Below are 18742 nucleotides of genomic sequence, written 5' to 3'. Positions count from 1 at the left end.
GCACTCTATGCTTCTAAGACAAACGTCTTAAGCTCGATACCAACTCTGCTGGACCAACGACTACCGATGTCTCTTGTTCCGTGAGAATACCTGTTGGCGCTCATAGACGCTGTGTACAAAAGTCAAAAGGAGGACCGATGTCTCTTGTTCCGTGAGAATAGCTGTTGGCGCTCATAGACGCTGTGTACAAAAACCACCGACTGACCCTTGCGATACCGCCAAGTGATATCCACTCATATTATGACGCGAAGCTGCTTCGCGACGTCACAACAATTGAGGAAGGACTTCTGCTCAATCTGGCAATACCGTACGCAGCCTAATTGAAGTTCGTATTTTCCAGTTCTGATTTTGGTTTTCGATGGTTTGTTGTTGATTTGCTCTGATTTCAGACAACTCATTCGAAATCGCAAAGAACTTCTCGTTGCTTGATGTTTCAATTTCTGATACATAGTCCGTAAGTGCCATTGAGTACTGTTCCAAAGTCTCGATGTTTTTTGCATTTGCTTGGGCCTGGTCCTGGCATGATCCATAATTCCACATCCTCCTGAATTGCCCATCATTATACCAGATCCGAAAAGACCAATGCCGGCGATGGCCGCTGCTGCAATTAGTGGGGCTCCCCTGCGGGTACAAGCCGAGTCTAGCAAGTTTTGTTGAGGAAGCAGGAATTGTCGGTTCTAATGGCCCGAGCTTCTTGCTTTGCTGCTTCGGTCTTATCCCCGATCATGTCCAGCAGCCAGTTGAGATTGAATGAGTCCGTCGTTGAATTTAAATTCGTGGAACAATCAAGAAGGCATTCGATAGAGGGTGTTCACCATTTCTCCGATAGTTTGTTGAGGTGATTCCTCATTGCTGTCTTCATCGTGAAAATGTACTTTGGAAAAAGGATAAGGAACTGGATTTTCACAAACTATTCTGCCAGGAGGATCTTATGTTCTTTGAAAATTATCCCAGTTGTCTCGGCTGGTGTATGCAGATTGAGTTATGAAGAATTTCAGCGTGGAAGGTACGCGTACTGGTGCATTAGGTGGCAAGGTGCACCTGGGTGCCTTTCCTAAAGACTCGTCGGAGATTCCGGAGTTCTTCAATTTTTGTACCCCCAAGTGCTCGCAGGTGTCACGGCAGGGTTATGGGTACCTTTTCGTAACGGATGTGAATACTTTACGAGGTTTCAATCCAATTTTTCAGAGACTATCGATAACTTGGTGATGTTATATGGCGCCGGGGAAAAAATTGCTTTTTTGTGAAACCAACGTATTGCGTGAAAAGGCTCGAGAACGAGTTCGTGGACGTCGAGTCAATGATAGTTTGTTTTAGAGAGAACACAGCCTTGTTGACATGCTGTGTGCAGCAAGTCGGTGACACGGTTTATCTGCCTTATGGGTGGATCCACTGTGTCCTTACTGCTAACAACATCAGTGGATGCTCGTCTCTGCTCTCCGTTGGTTTGCGGGTGCCTCGCTTGCGACATGATTCCAATTGGAAAATTATAGCAAGCAGCTTGCCTCTGGACGGGCGTAGGAAGCGGATTCAGGAAGAAGGGGCTAAGTACAGAGATTTTGAAAGATGATGAGCAAAATTCAAAATTAGCGAGTTGATAGTTGTAGTAATTGTAGAATGTATGTAGTTTCGTTTAATTCAGATTTTATTGATAGTGTCGAAAAGTTCGTTTCTCCAATGTTAAAACATAAAGAGAGAGGGTGATTTTCCGGATGTCAATTTGTACACATTTCCTCCTCCGCCGGGCTTCAATATTCTCCTCATTGGTTGTCCTAGGGTCATCGGTGGTAAATTTTTGCAATTCCGAATTCGCTGATGATGGGGGGTCGAAATTTTTTTTCCTAATTTTATTACCCGGTTGCGAATGGTGATTTTTCGGATCTCGGGAAGTACTCATTTCCTCCTCCGCCAAGCTTCAGGATCCTCCTCATTGGTGGTCGTAGGGTCATTGATGGTGAATTTTTCAAAACGACTTCGCCGCTGATGGGGGGGGGGTCGAGCGTTTTTTATCCCTAATGTTAGTACATGGGTGGGGAGGGTGATTTTTTGGATCTCGAGATGTACACATTTCCTTGCACAGAATCCCAAGATTGATGGAATCTAAAAAGTCCTAAGGTTATACTATCCAAAAGTTTAGGAGCACACTGTGTGGATGATAAACCAACGGCGATTCTGGTTACTGGTGTAGCTGGAACCATTATGAAAGTTTGCCTTGTTTTTTCCTCATCAAGCCAACGCATCTTTTTATTGCCAAAAATGTCGCCAAAAGTTTCGCCAATTGGTTGAGTAAAATCACTCAAATCGCAGCTAAAATCGTTCTCAAACGAAGCACAAGAGAATAAAAGGATAAATCATATTTGTTTTTGGAAAAACAACGAAAAAGAAATAAACAGCCACATAACAAAAAATCTTCTTCAGCAAGCTCCGCCAATACAGAAGGCATTCTCAGGGTGACATCCGCACTTTTGATGGAACTCATTCCAGCAAATGCTCGTTTCTTCGAATAATCGAATTTCAAATAATCAACACAAAACGTTTCTCCGGCGCGCAAGACAGTCGATCCTAGCTAAAATCACAAAATAAAATACGGTGTATAAATAGAATACGGTAAAACTACCTAGCTAAAATCACAAAGTAGAAAACGGTATATAAATAGAATACGGCAAATTAAATATCGATAAAAATAAGAATCAGTTGTATCCGGAAATGCAATTTTCAGGATATCAGATAAAATCAATGATCATACAAAATATAAGGATAATTGGATGTGCTTAATTAGTAGATTAGTTACACATTTGATTAGTTACTAGAAAATTTTACCTGTCTTACACGGTTGATACATGGAGCAAACTTCACGGTAATGTCACTCAAAATAAACAAGGCGACTCGAAGTATCTTCCTGCGGTTTTTCCTCCTTATTTGTTTTGTTGGCCTTGGGCTCTGAGGGTTTTTATTCGGGTCTAGATTTCTCAGCATCCGTAATCATGAATTTTATGAAATCTTCTGGCAGTGATTCTCCAGCGACTCGTTTCCTTGACTCGCCTTGTGACTCGTTTCTCAACTCGGAGTACGTAACGTATAAATTGCCACTGCATGATGGTCCATTCCCCGCAGTATCTTGAGGTTTGTCGACCAAACGAACTGTGCACTGGGATACAAAAGCGTCATTGATGATGACAATCCCTTTTGTGACACTACCAGTATGTTCAAAAAAGACCATCGAGTCCCTGTGCAGCCGTCTGGGGTTGAACGATATTTTATCTTTTCTCGAATTCCGCCTTCTGCTGATGACACAAGTATCAATTTGTTCCTGGAATTTTCTCATATTACATGTTGTTGCGTTTTCTTTTCTGTCTTCTGGGACACTAAAGATGACGCTTTCCGGCCAATCAGACCATTTAATCTTTACGCACCAATCGCTGATTTATGATAAAATAACAGCACTTTCCCAGATGGAAGTGACGGCATCGAGGACTTGTACTTTTTCCTTTACCCGAAAAGTTCTACTTAGCATGATGACATGGATGAAAGACTCTAAAACGTGGCTGAGTTGAGGAGCGATTGAATGATTGAACTGAAATGAGCCCTGGTTCAAGAATTGACTAATGACAAATTTCCTTGATAATGATGGCTTTACTGATAAGAACTGCACTGTCTAGTTCCACTTATCAGTTCATTGTCAATTGGCCGTCTTATCTTTAGGCAGTCATTTTTGCATGGCTGCTACTGTCATCTGGTATGCTTAAAAGAAAGGAAAGTGTCAAAGCTATTCCTTGGTGGACTCTTATCTTGATATCCTGGTGTTTGGATTAAATTGGAGCTGATAAACGATGGGAGCTTTGCCGCTAAATTGGAGTCAGTTCATATTAGTTGCATCTCAAAGTAAATGTCCAATGCAGAGATCTCGTGTTCAGTGCCTTCCAGTTCTCCATCACCATTTGCAGTGCCTTCTAACATCCCTGTGCCTCCGTCACCACTCGCAGCACCAGAGGCGACATCATTTGCTCCACCGACACCGGTACCCCTTTGCGAGCACCCCCGCGACCTCTCGCCCCGCCAATTCCGCCGATAAATGGGCAACCACATACCCCTCTGCGACATGTCCATTCAGGCCCCTCGATGGTACATCAGTGCCAGCCTCAGCAGTATCGGCCATATCCAGCCTACCTGGATTTCTACATGTCGGCATCACCGTATCCGAATTCTCCATGGCCATCGGCTTTTCCCCACTATCGAGAAGTTGAAAGACAACCGCATGACCATGAGAGGCAAACCTACACTCCCACGGAACCACGAGCCCATGATCTCACGAAATTACAAGACCACATAAACGACGAGCCCACAGAAAGCCGCAAAAGCGATCATGCAGAGCCAGATAATGTTGGCGAAACTGTAAATTGAAGAAATAACTTCACATTACACGAGCCTAAAGGTTTTGGTAAACCAAATATTGAAACTAAATCTTGTTCACTTTTAGCAACTCAGGAAAAGCCTCCCGAGCCGAAAACCCGATAACTTACCAGACTCTCAAAGAAATCATTTTACAGAATGTCCAGAAATCGAATGACTGCGCCGATGAAAGAAACGGAACCCTGACCCACAAAGAACAATTGACCTTGTTCAGAGCCATTGTCATGTTTCTGTTCACGTGCACAGGGATGCTCGAGAAAAAGATCATCAACACCACGGTACATGCTGTCGTCCAGGCCATAGTCAATATAGAGGAAAAAATTGAAGACGATACCGTGGATCTGAGCATAGAACCAGCAACCTGTAATTATCTTTTTAAATCTAAAACACTGATTTGATAAAAAAAAAACACTGATGACTCGATTTGATGACTCAATTTTAGTGTCACTTCTCGCGTCTCCCACATAATTCCAGTCTGGCTAGTACAGGGTATGAAATTGTACTATACAGAGGCCAGAACCCATTTAGAGAGGAGAAGTATGAGCTATGTTGTTCAGCGGGTTTTTTTCGGGACCCAAAAAACATGGTGACGACTCAACTGTTTTTCGTCAATTCATTTGGGAACGCCGTGTTCCGGGTTACTCCACTAGGTGAAAGTTCAAACGCCAGGTAAATCAATCGATATAAAGTTTTAATGTTTTTCAAAGGGATTTATTTATCAAAATTGAAACCGACGTGGAATCACATGTAATAACTTAATTTTTTGATAGATTAGCATCATAAATATGGAACAGCCGAAGCGCTGTCTCGCACGTAAGGTTGCGAGCTTATGCCTTTGTCTACCAGCCCTATGTTCGAGATGGAAAAGCTGAAGAGGCAAGCTTCAGAGTTCACCAGAATTTGGACGGATACACCTACGAAGAGGTTCTGTTGGCAGTGCGATCCCGACAAGATTCTCAACGTTACGTTCGCCAGGTGCAGCGCGTACAGATCTTTGTTCAGCAGATGACGACTACCCATGAGCTGTCAAGTGAAGTTACAAACTTTTACTCATAGCAGAAGTGGGCAACCCATGACCTGAAAAGGTGGTTGACCATGTGGCGAAGCTGTTCAATGATGGATCAAAGAGAAAATTTCAGCCGCTTGAGAAAACCACAAGCCTGAAACATACCGCCAACGACATTGAGAGCTTTCCATATGAGGCTCAGGAAGAGTTGCAGAGTCGTGTAGTGACCAAGAGCTGGGTCGGCATATGTGATGTGGTATTTCCCGTCTATGTAAGAGATACTTTATAGTTTTAATATTTCGATAAATAGATCTTACAAATAAAATTTAATTTTTGAATCAGTATTTTTTCATTCAGTGATTTCTTTTTTACTAGGTTTGATTGCTTTGCAATGGTTCAAGAAAGGTGACGTGTTGGTGGATTACCACGGCAAAGTAGTCAACAACATCAATTCCGGACATTACTGTCTCCAACCAGGAGTTCCAAGTGAATACGTATTGCAAATTGTGGGTCCTCCAAGGCGATTGATCGAAGTTTCAAATGAGCAGTGCCCCTTACACAAATGTAACGCTTACCTGGGTCGTTTAGCGAACCACGCCACCCAGAAGAAACGAGGCCAATATGAAGATGGTAGAAGTTGTACTTCCCAGCATAGGTGAAAGAAAAGTCATCCTAAAAGCCAGGAGAGACATTGCACCTTTCGAGCAACTGCGCTTTGACTATGGAGACAAAGTTGCTCAAGCTTTGTTTGACGACAGCATTTATATGGATTTTGGGTATTCTACAAAATTTTAAACTCGTTTCGTTCCGCGGAACGTTTTATCAGTTTTCGAATCAATTTACAATTTATAGGAGTGCGTTTGTGTTCATGATTTTATATTTTAAACCTGTTCTAATTTATGTTCAGATTTACTAATTAACTTTTCTAATTATAAAGCCTAAAGATATACAATTCTGTGCATTTACTAAGAAATTGAAAAACTAACGCGATTAGGAATGAATTAACATTTAAAAATGAATGATCGAACTAAACTGAAAGATCAAAATAGCCGTTTTCAATCAAGTGTTTAAAATCTAAAAAGGGTATATCCACGAATTTAGTTTGTTCACAATTTCCGGATTCGTTGTTCTAGCTAGCCATTCTTCAAGCTGGTTAGTGCTGGATATCTCACTTACAGTCTGCGGAATGCGCTAACAGTTTGTGGAATCAATGAAAATAAACTGTCGCGCTCTAATAAAATTTATTAGTAAATATACGTGAGATCATAAAAAATCATTGTCGACGAAAATGGTACAAAGCGATTGATCAACGCTTCAAATTGGTCGACTAAGAAATTTAGAGAATAACATGAATGCATTACGAATGTCTTAATCTAAGGCAACATTAAAAAGTGAATGATTGATAGATGTTCAATATGAAACATACTTAGCACGTATGATACACATGGTTGAAACGCATCACCAGCTGGCATGATACACATGGTTGAAACGCATTCAGAGTCAGTCGCTCTGGGTGTCAATTTCATTCATCGTGGACACCTGCTGACGGCTCCCAAAGGAAAGGCTGGCGAATAAAGAAGAGATGAACAGTCTCTTCCAACTTCATCGTCGGTCATGCGAATAATTGTCAGTGGGCGCATTGCCTGCCCCAATATGAGTCAAAAGGGCCTGAAGACTTTCTAATACCAGATTCAATTATATAATCTGGAGAGTTCTTATTAGTTGACTATTTAAAAGAGTTTTTTTCTTTAAATTGAAATATGATTCTAATTTTTAGAATGCAGTCTGAGTAACTAATTGATTTACTGAATTTCAGAAAACATGAATGCGACTACTTCAACTGATTGTGAAACGTGCCCCATCTGCTGTCATGATGGATGGAATCCGTACAACTTACACGATGGGCCTTTGGAGCACAAGCTGCGCTTTGTCTGCTGGCGGAAGGTGCAGGATAAGCCTTTCACTAGCTTCTTGCCGCACTTGTAACTATTGCTTTTGACCTTGTTTTTTGCATGTTAAACTAACTAAGTCTGGTGCCATGTGAACAACCTCTTCTTTCCACCTTTGACCACCAACTTGAACCTTCCCAATGTAAGCCACAAAAGAACATCCAACTCTTCCTCCAAATCGATCAATTTTTACCTCTGTTTAGGTCCTCTGACACAGACGAGGATGACGATGAGGAGGGAAGAGACCAGACCGAAGTCGAGACAGTGGTGCCCTACCGTGACTCCGACTGGGAGTCGGAACCGTAGCAACTGAGGAGTGTCACCGACTTAGAACTGCTCTCGAGCAAAGACGAGGAGGAGAGCACTGCCTTGGACGCTTTTGCGTTCTCCTACGTGAGGGGTTGCATTCGCGGGCTTGCTGTGGTCTGGGATGGGCGAGTCGAGGAGGTCTCCTCGCTTGATGACGACATGCCCTATAATTGGGCAAGCGGGCGGGGGCGCAGTCGCGGACGAGCAGCGCCGTCAGTCATAGCGACTGCAAACCGGTCAGGCCGGGCCCGAGGCCGAGAACGCGCCAGAACCGCTGGATCATCCCAGCCTGGGGTCGTACCCTCATCGTGAAGGATCAAAATCTCTAAAGATATTACTAAAATGGTTTATGACTAGTTTATTCGAAAACTGTTTTTTTTTTAGCCGACACCCATCAGCGCTCGTACCCTACACACATTATGCTACAGTATGCCTCAGTTTCTACAGTATGCCCCATTATGCTACATTGTGCTACAGTATGCCTCATCAGCACTCGTACCCTTCAGTATGCTCTATAGACATTATGCTACAGTATGCCTCACTTGCTACAGTATGCTTCATCTGGAGAAAGTTTCAACAAACCCACCAGACTACGAGTACCATAGTGAGCCATTAAGACAACAAAGACGCTTTGTCGAAGGTGGAGTTTTCGAGGGAAAGGATTCAGAAAGAACAGAAAAATTGATCCATTTGCTCAACAATATTTAAAAACAATATTTTATTTTTCGTACTGAATTTCTTAGTTACCGCTTGTATAAGTTTTGCTTTTCAATTTTAATTAAATGAGGATTTTTAATCTAGTTTTCAGAGGACATTTCAGTTCAGCTTTCAAAAAATACAATCGAGCCGTCCTTTATCTTGTCTCAAATGCTGATGAGTACGATGATAACTTCTGAACCGACTGAACCAGCTCATCTCAAAAACTGATGAGTGCGATGATAATTTCTGAACCATCTCATCTCAAATACTGATGATGATGTCTTAATCATAACTGAACCATTTCATCTCAAATACTGATGAGTGACTTGCCCTCATTTCAAACATGAACTGCCATTTCAAACCCTTTTCAAACCGCATAGTTAACCAATGTTTTAAGATTGGTTTGTGGATTCCGCTGACAAATGGATAAGTCCTTTTGCGTTCAAATTCTTTTAGATAGTAAATCAAATATTCCACTTCTAGCTTTCAATTGTTCATATGCAAGTTCAGTAATAAACAATTTGCGGAATCCACTTACAATTTGCGGAATCCGCTTACTTTTGCGGATTCCGCATACAAATTTTGGGGATTCCACTTACAATGGCGGATTCCACTAACATTTTGCGGAATCCACTAACAGTTGAGGAATCCAGTATAACTAGCTATATTTGCTTGTTGCGGAATCCGCAACAAAACAAATATGCCCACAAAATTTACCTTACAGGTATATGTATGCGGAATCCACTGAAATTTTGTTCGTGAAATCCACTTACATTTTGGAACATATTTTAAGACTTGTAAAACAATTTTTAGAAAAGCAAGAACCCAAAGCCCCCCACCCACCTATAAGTCGTGTACCCCGCCCTCCATGGTTCCCTACCTATCGTGCTCCTCTATACACTACTAAGGTATCCAACCTCCGTCAATAACGCTTAATTCAGTCAGCTCTGAAGAGCCCGAGTCGAGATTTTTCACATAATTTGAAGCAAGATTTGAGCGGTTTCTAGACGATTGCGCTCAAAATCTTGCTTCAAAATGAGCGGGTTAGGCGGCTTTTGAGCAATTTATCGAGAAAAAAAACGCGCAAAAACCGTTCAAATCTTGCGCGGTTTTTGAGCGATTTATCAAAAAAACGCCGAAAAACCGCGCAAGATTTGAACGGTTTTTGAGCGATTTTTTTTCGATAAATCGCTCAAAACCTTTTAACCCGCTCATTTTGAAGCAAGATTTTGAGCGCAATCGTTTAAAAAACCGCTCAAACCGCTCAAACCTTGGGCTCTTCTCCAGTTTCCCAGCCCCCTCGTAAATCTGCAAAATTAAGCTGTTCAAAAATTGTTCACACGGTTTTTTGCATGTAAGATAAGTTGTAGAAATTTGTTCAACCGTTCATGCTGAGACGTTTTACTGCAATTTTTAAAAAGAAAAATTGTTTTAAATAGACTTTCATATATTGAATTTTAAAAAAATCAAGGGGGGAACTGGAAAAGAGGCAAATCTTGCCTTAAATGAGGCAACCTCAACAACCTCAACTTGAGTTTTAAAAACATTGCCAAAACGATAGCCGGGATATCTCGGGAGAAGACTCAAGCTTGAACAGAAAAAATATTTTTATTTAAATCAGTAAACTAAAATATCGGGAACCAAATACATTATGAAAAGAACAAAGTATGACAAAACAAATGCTGCAATCAAAAAGTATACGCAAAAACCCATACTTATTGTTGGATTTGATAAATCGTAAGTTATGATGGCAAGCCATAAAACAATCATCAGCAGAATATTCTGGAATATCGAAAGACCAAATCCGATGACAAATCTTTGGGGTAACTTCATTGCATATTTCGACACTGTAACGACTAAGATCCCACATAATGTTAACGTGACAAAATGTGTAACTATAAGAATCCCTGTAGAAGCGTTAAGTTTCCTCTTTTTCAGGACATCGACATTTTTTGATGGCCGTATAGGTGGCATTTTTGGGGGAGGAAACATGAAATTATTGGCCTCGTAAATCTCAGAACAGCAGCAATCGTACAATGCGAACCAAACAGTTCCTGACATCATGAAGTAGTTCAGGTAGGCCAAAAACTCAGTTAGCAGAATTCCGAATTGGCATAATGTCATTGCAATCAAAAATAGACGATTGAGGACAAGTTTCTGATTGTATTCGACTGTGAGTGGCTTCTCATCTCCTTCCACTTTCACAGTTTTGCCTTTTTTCTTTTTCGTCTTCGTCATTTTAATTCAGACATTTTGAAAAATTAGTTAAACGTTTTGCTTTAGTTGGACAAGTTGATTCGAAAAAAAATGACGGTTCAGATTTGTCCACGTGCAAAATTTGTTTTCAGAAGTACTTTTTTTATGAAAAGATTATGGATCGTCCTTGTTTTTACTCAAAAAAATCGCAAAGATTGAAGGCTACATTGCGTGTCTTAGGCGCTTTCCTAACTACCCATCCCCCTTGCCCAGTCACAAAAAAGCCCCATCTTTCTGATGTTTATATGTCCATCGAGTTCCTGGCTGTTTTCACTCCCACTCCCCCGGCCTTTCAACTTACTTCTATATATAGTTTTTCTAATTTCTTGACGTGTTGGCTAAATGCGTAATGTTCAGGGGCTCCGCAAAAATAATTGTAGGGAAATTATTTTTGATAAATAATTTATTTTCGTTGTTTGGAAATTAAAATAATTTATTTTTCGACAACCGTTAGGACAATTATTTAGGGAAGCAATTACAATTATTGTTAAAATAATTGATTGGTTGCGGCAAGCCAATAGCGTGGCGCCAAAAGCAATGAAGCATACTGTTATTTTGACTGCTAGGTAAGTTCACTCTAATTGTTCGATTGCGTATAGCCCATGGCGTTGCGCCATCTGTTGCTAACGCATTTGTAACTTGCTTTAAAGCTATTTGTAAACGCTAGGTAAACGCATTACGTCTCACATCTCATTCAATCTGTTTATTGTTCTCGTTTGAACTCTTCATTACTGCTTGAACTTGCTATTCTCGTGTGAATTGAACAAAGACGTCGTTCACTTTTACTTTTACTCATTAGGGCGAGAACAAAGGACTTGCAGATGTCGCCGTTCGAGAAAACAAGAATTAAATAAAGGTTATTCCAACATCATGAGCCATATCACAATCGATCACCACGAGTGGAAAATTGAATTTACAGCTGGAAAAACCAAAAGACCATGGATTCTGCCGAAGTTGCAAAAAGAGATACAATTTATACAGCTGGCTATTATTTATACATCATTGCAATTATTGCTGACAATGAAACTTGAACAAGGCCCTGGCAAGGCTATTGAAAGTTTCGATGATTGGTTGCGCTAGTCACCGACTCAACCTTGCTGTAAATCTCTATCTATTTTCTTATGATTCTTTCCCGGGATGACCAAAAATACTAGTCATACAATTTCCATAAATGGAAAAATGCTAGTCATACACTTTTCATGCAATTCCATACGTACAGAAAATTGCATGAAAGGTCTATGATTAGTATTTTTTTCATATATGGAAATTGTATGACTAGCATTTTTCCATAAACCAAAAATAATGATTTTTTACATTTTAATTTCTCAAAATTTTGTGGTCGTGTTCGTAACCGAACACAAATGACATAAACCTTGATTACTCACACGTAGTAACCAACGGTTTGGCCTTCTCGCATTGAAAATGCATTGGAAACAGCCTGATATGTGTTACTTCTGTCTCAGACAAACAATATAACGAAAGTAATGAACTTTTAAATTTTGGCAATAATTTTCAAAGATCATTCTTTCTAAAATTTGAATTTTTAAATTACCAAACATTGATCAAGGCATTCAAAAACATGTCATACAAAAGAACGAGGAGTTTTAAGCGTTTTTGAAAAAAAGTTATGAAGAGAAAAGGAAAAAAAATCCAATATTAGTATATCCAGGACTACGTTATACACAAAAAAAATTAAATTTTGCATGCAAAATTTTTTTTTTCAAAAAATATTTGTTTGAATACGAAAATCAATTTGCGGTTGAAAAAAAACATAAAAAATGTTTGGGGGCAATTTCAAAAATACTTTTGTCGCCATCAAAAAAATGCTAGTCATACAATTTCCATATATGGAAATTGTATAACTAGTGTTTTTTTTTCAGAAAACAAAAATAAAAAAGTCAAAGTTTTCAGTCGTAGCAGCCCAAAAAACGCTTAAATGCTTTGCCAGCAGTTGAATTGATTGTTCAAAATTTTTTTTTCACAAAAAAAATTTAAAAAAAAAATTCTAATCATACAATTTCCATATATGGAAATTGTATGGCTAGCATTTTTCTTTCATACCATTTTTTTTCCTTTTATTTATGAAGAGACACCAATTTCGATACCAAAACAACTATAAAATACCTTTAAAATTCGATTAAACTCATTTAGCAAAAATGCATGAAATTTGTATGACTAGCATTTTTCCATAGACTAAGTGTATGAAATTGTATGATTAGCATTTTCGGTCTATGGAGGTCAACCCGGGTTACTGGATAAAATTCAGACTACAATGGTAAAAATGATGACTCTTAAAAGAAGCGCTGCCTTGCGCAAGAAAACGGTATAGAGGCCAATTCTACGAAACAAAACCAGTTTGTGAACAGCCTTCAGGTGGAGAACGTTCATTTCCTGAGAAGATTCTTTTGGCTAAAAATAAGAAGCTGAAACTTTGTGGTTACATGACAATGAGTTGGATACCAGGAACTTCAAACGTCTGCGAGCGTCTTTTCAGCAGAGCAAAGCTGAACGTCGGCTATCTACGGCACAACATGTCGCCAATGCACTTGGAAGCGGAATTGTTCCTATTTGTGAACAAAAAATTTTGGGACGCAAAAACTGTATCTCAACTGGCATCTAATCATGTTGACTTGTGATCAATTGTTGCAATATTTATAATTTTCCAAAAAAAAACAAATATTGCAATTATTTATTTTCAGTGCTCCATTTTATGGCAATTAATTTTGCGGAATCCCTGGTAATGTTACGATCTACACAATGCAGATCAAATCTTTTCACCATTTGTTATTTTGTTCATCATCCCATGTTTAATTGCCTTATATTAACGTTAATGTAGTTTTTCAAAACCAAAATTTAAAATTGAGGAGAGTGGATAAGAGCAAAGCTCCAAAACCTTCAACTCTGGTTATTTGATGGGCACGGTAGGGCTTTTCCCCCTCATATGTGAAGAATTTTAACGTTATGTAAATGCAAAAAAAAATCAGAATGATGAACAAACTAATTATTGTGAACCGATTGGGCGGGGGCGCGGGTAGCGGATGGAAAAGAGCCAATTGAGCATGTATGGTAGCAATCCAATCTCGAGGAGATTGCTTTCTAAACATGTATCCTTTCGTCTCTTTTCCACTTTGGTTTCGACCATTGAAGCTGAGATGGAAGCTTTTATTCGGGTTTGCTTTTGTTTTTTCTCTTTTTTGTTCCACGCAAAATCAAAAAAGAGAAAAAATGTGTAACTTAAATACCTTAAATAATCATCGGACTGGGTTGAGTGATGTATTATTTTAAAGCCTTTTCAGTCGTGATTCGAACATTACAATAATTCCGAAACGTTTTACCATTGTCAGGAACAACTGGTTTGACTCTTTTTTTTTGTATTCCAATTTTTTTTCTTATTTTGAGCAATAAAGCGAGCAAGCAGGCTAATTAGTAGTAAAAAAGCCTCAAACTTTTTATTCAAGTTCTGAAAAACCTAGTAAAAAATATTTTGGCTCTTTTTCCACTCCCCCCCCATCTCAAAATTTTCAGTTGTCGTGCGTGTTAGTTTGGCTGAATGCATGATGTTACGATGTAAGGTATGGAGAAAAAATGTGTTCTCAATACTTAATTTGTTCACTATAACAACTTAAAATTATTTTTTCCCACTGAACTTCAAATGTGGGGGGCGGGGTTGAAAAAACGAGCCATGCTTTTGTCCCTCCCTCATGAAAAAATGCTATTTTGAAAAACCATTTTAACGTTGTCATAATGGTATGAGATATGGCATGATAAACAAACTAACTATTGTGAACAGAAATTTTCTTCAAACTCTAGATCGTAACATCACGCATTCAGCTGAAATAAGACGTAAAGCAACTAAAAATGGAAAGTTTGAAATTTGGAGGAAAGTGGAAAGCTTCCAAATTTCATTAAGAAAAATTGCAAAAAAAATACTTTTTTTTTGTTTTCCCAAGTAGTTAATTTTTCGAAGCAAACTGTTTTCCGATGTCTTTTCTACTATGAAAATCTAAAATTTTTAAAACCCAATGTTTCGTACAAATAAAAAAAACAATTAATGTTAAAAATACTTTTTTTCTTTGCAAATGTTTATAAATATGGTCGGCTATTGCTATTGCACAATTCTTTGCTATTGCACAACAACTGGCTATCCTACTTAGTAATTGTCTTACGTATGATTATGACTAAATGCCTGATGTTACGACTGAAGTGCATAAAAAAAAACAGATATGTTCACAATAGTTAATTTGTTCAAATTTGCATTGAAATTGTAAGGTGGGGTGGGAGGAATAGGAAAGAGCCATCTGATTTTTTTCTTTGCACACATCAAAGAAAATTTTGCAAATTAAGTAAAAATTTCATTGAGTGTTTTCGCATTTTAAAAAAATTGCACTGTTAAAAATAAAGTAAATGAACTTCTTTGTTTTAAAATTGACCATTAATAAATCTGTTTTTTGCGTGTATGCTAATCAAAAACATCAGAAAAGCTATGTTTTAAGATAGGGAATAGCACTCGAAGTTAAAAAAAATGAAACTTTGGGCAATGATTTAACGATGTTTTACAATAAAACTTTCCGTGTGGCATATGTGGCAATAAACTTAAAAGTGTGGCATATGGTTGAGATCATGAGAAGAGACGTCCGTGAACATCACCAGATGCAGGTTCCAATAACCTTTAATCAGCTTGGAACGATGGGGATGATGTCGCAGGTTGCAGAACACGTTGGGATGGAATATCCCGAAGTTCCTGACTCCAGATATGTCGCTCAACCTGTGAAGGATTTCCTTTTCCCGTGGGAAGAAGGGTCTGAAAAACTATTTTAACGTTAGGTAAATGCAAAAAAAAAATCAGCATGATGAAAAAACTAAATATTGTGAACCGAGTTATTTTTCATACTTTTCATCGTACCATCACGCATTCAGCGGCCATGTAAACACGTAAAACAGTGATGAAAATTGAAAAGTTGATATGCGGGCAAGAGCGGAGGTAGGGGATCGAAAAGAGCCAATTGAGCATGTATCGGAGATTGCTTTCTACACATGTATCCTTTTGGCTCTTTTCCATTTTGGTTTCGACCATTGAAACTGAGATGGAAGCTTGTAGTCGGGTTTGCTTTTGTTTTTTTCTGTTTTTTGTTTCACGCAAAATCAAGTACCATAAATAATCATCTGACTGGGTTGAGTGATATATCATTTTAAAGCCCTTTCAGTTGTGATTCGAACATTACAATAATTCCAAAACGTTTTACCATTGTCAGGAACAACCTGTTTGACTTTTTTCTACTTGTATATTTTTCATATTTTGAGCAATGAAGCGAGCGAGCAGGCTAATAAGTAGTAAATAAGCCACAAACTTTTTCTTCAAATCCTGAAAAACCTAGTAAAAAACAATTTGGCTCTTTCCACTCCCCCCCCCATCTCAAACTTTTCAGTTGTCATGCGTGTTAGCTTGGCTGAATGCTTGATGTTAGGATGTAAGGTATGGAGAACAAATCTGTTCTCAATGCTTAATTTGTTCACTATGGTAATTTCATTGCACTATAACAACGTAAAATTAGTTTTTCACAACTGAACTTCAAATGTGGGGGGGGGGGGTTGAAAAAAACGAGCCAGGCTTTTGTCCCCCCCCCCTCAAGAAAAAATGCAATTTTGAAAAACCATTTTAACCTTGTCATAATGCTACAAAATATGGCATGACAAACAAACTAACTATTGTGAACAGAAATTTTCTTCAAACTCGAACTCTTAACATCACGCATTCAGCTGAAAAAATACGTAAAGCAACTAAAAAAGTAAATTTTGAAATTTGGAGGAAAGTGGAAAGCTTCCAAATTTCCTCAAGAAACATTGCAAAAAAATAATATTTTCTGTTTTCCCAAGTAGTTAATTTTTCGAAGCAAACTGTTTTCCGATATGTTTATTTTACTATGAAAATCTAAAATTCTTAAAGCCCAATCTTTCGTACAAATAAAAAACAATTAATAAAAAAAAACTTTTTCTTTGCAAATGTTTATGAATATGGTCGGAATATTCTTTCCTATTAGCACAAAAACTGGCTATCCTACTTAGTAATTGTCTTACATATGATTATGACTAAATGCCTGATGTTACAATTGAAGTGCACACATCAAAAAAAAAATTGCAAATTAAATAAAAATTTCATTGAGTGTTTTTGCATTTAAAAAAAATTGCACTGTTAAAAGTAAAGTAAATGAACTTCTTTGTTTTAAATTTGATCATTAGGAAATCTATTTTTTGCCTGTATGAGACGAGACGTCAGTGAACATCACCAGATGCAGGTTTCCATTACCTTTAATCAACTTGGAACGATGGGGATGATGTCGCAGGTTGCAGAACACGTTATGGATTATCTTGAAGTTCCTGACTCCAGATATGTGGCTCAACCTGTTAACGATTTCCTTCTCCCGTGGGAAGAAGAAGAATCTGTAGAGAACCCATTTACAATCGACGAGGATGAGAGGGTTCTCTGAATCAAGGACTCCAATAAGCGAACAACCAACTGAAGACTCAAGACCAGTTTTGAAATCCATTGAGAACTTGCAAAGCTTCGAGAACTCAGCTGCTCGACATCTCTTTGATTTGTGAATATTTTGATTGTTGTCTTGTGCTTTGTACTTTGGTTTTTTCAAATAGTGTTTTTTATGAGCTAGGATCACACAAGTAGTAAAATAAGAAATTTTCATAGAAAACTTGGATTTGATTATATTAGTTTTGCAATTTGAAAAACAAATTTTTTGCAAAAGTTAGGAAAAATTCAAACTATTTCTTGTGAAATTTTGTAGATAATTTTTTGCACACATGATAAAAAACCGGTACACATTTTACATACATGAGAAAAACATCCATACATTTTTTGCAATTATATTCAAAATTTTTTTAAACAGTTGGTGAAAAAATCAAAGAAAACTTCGCAAATTAAGAAAAGTTTCCTAGAATGATTTCGCATGTGAAAACAAATGCCACATTTTTTTTGCACTCTTAATAATTAAAGTAAAAGAATTTCTTCGTTTTATTGTTGATCATTAGTAAATCTATTTTTTGCAAGTAAAAGATGAAACATCAGAAAAGCAAAGTATTAAAATAGGAAATAGTACTCGAAGTCAAAAATATTGAAAAGAATGTAAAGTAGTGGTAATTTTGTTTGGTTCCAAAAATCCTACAAGGGAAATTTTTACTTCGAACCGTGCTTTCAACTATTAAAAATAAAAAAATTGGGACAATTCGAAAAGTCCCAACAAGTCTATCCTAGTAAAAAAGAAGGAGAAGCAATCTCGGCGAACCAATCCCGGATAACTGTAATTCACGATGCTTAAAACCTTGGTCTCGCGCCTATATATGAAGCCGAATCTGGCAAAGATTCAACTATGGATCAGGAGCTCGACAACTGTAATTTGAAAAAGCAGCATACAACATGAGGAGGGTGTGGGTCAAAATCAAAAAGTACAATGTGAACAAGCCTCCCTACATTCAGATTCGACTCTTCAATGCAAAGGATAATAAAGACTTGAAGTAAGTTGCAAATGTCAATTATACTTTGAATGAATAAAAAGAACTGTCCCAAATTTTGAGAGATTTTATATTCGCTAATAATTTTAAACCTCAGTAATGCTTTGTGATAATGTTTTGTCCTGTTTGGCAATCAATATTTGTTCAATGCTCTTTTTCTCACTGAAGTGTACATTTAAAGCTAAAAACTTTTGAAAAATTCTGACAAAACATACAATATAATTGAATTTGACTTAGTGCATAGAATAAATCTCAGTTGATTTTTCAGTATTTTTTGACGAAATTAATCAAAAAGTTGTTCAACTGCTGTTTTCATCAATTTTCTTTCAAATCATTCAATTTCATTCAATTTTCTTTCAATTTTCTTTTCAATTAATATGACCTTTTAGAAAATGTATTCTAGCTAGGAAATTGTACCTACAAAAGCATGTTAGTTGGCGAGTTTCGAAACTGGAGAGAATACTTGGATACTTGATAAAAAAGAGTATTGGCGGAATCATGAATAATGATTTTAAATACAAACAATGTCTTCAAAATGATTCTTTAATCATTGAAAAACAAAACAATGGAAAATCCTATAAAATCCACGACA

At 37.8% G+C, this 18742-nt stretch overlaps 1 protein-coding gene across 2 annotated transcripts in view; it reads right to left on the bottom strand.

Annotated features, from left to right (window-relative positions):
* Window positions 1-18742, bottom strand: part of LOC134844082 (protein YIPF6-like) — a 509298-nt gene that overhangs the window by 70552 nt on the left and 420004 nt on the right. The gene's annotated exons all lie outside the window — the stretch shown is intronic.

This window comes from Symsagittifera roscoffensis, chromosome 1 (genome assembly GCF_963678635.1).
Source record: "Symsagittifera roscoffensis chromosome 1, txSymRosc1.1, whole genome shotgun sequence".
Classification (NCBI taxonomy): domain Eukaryota; kingdom Metazoa; phylum Xenacoelomorpha; order Acoela; family Convolutidae; genus Symsagittifera; species Symsagittifera roscoffensis.
This window is presented reverse-complemented; position numbering and strand designations above follow the sequence as displayed.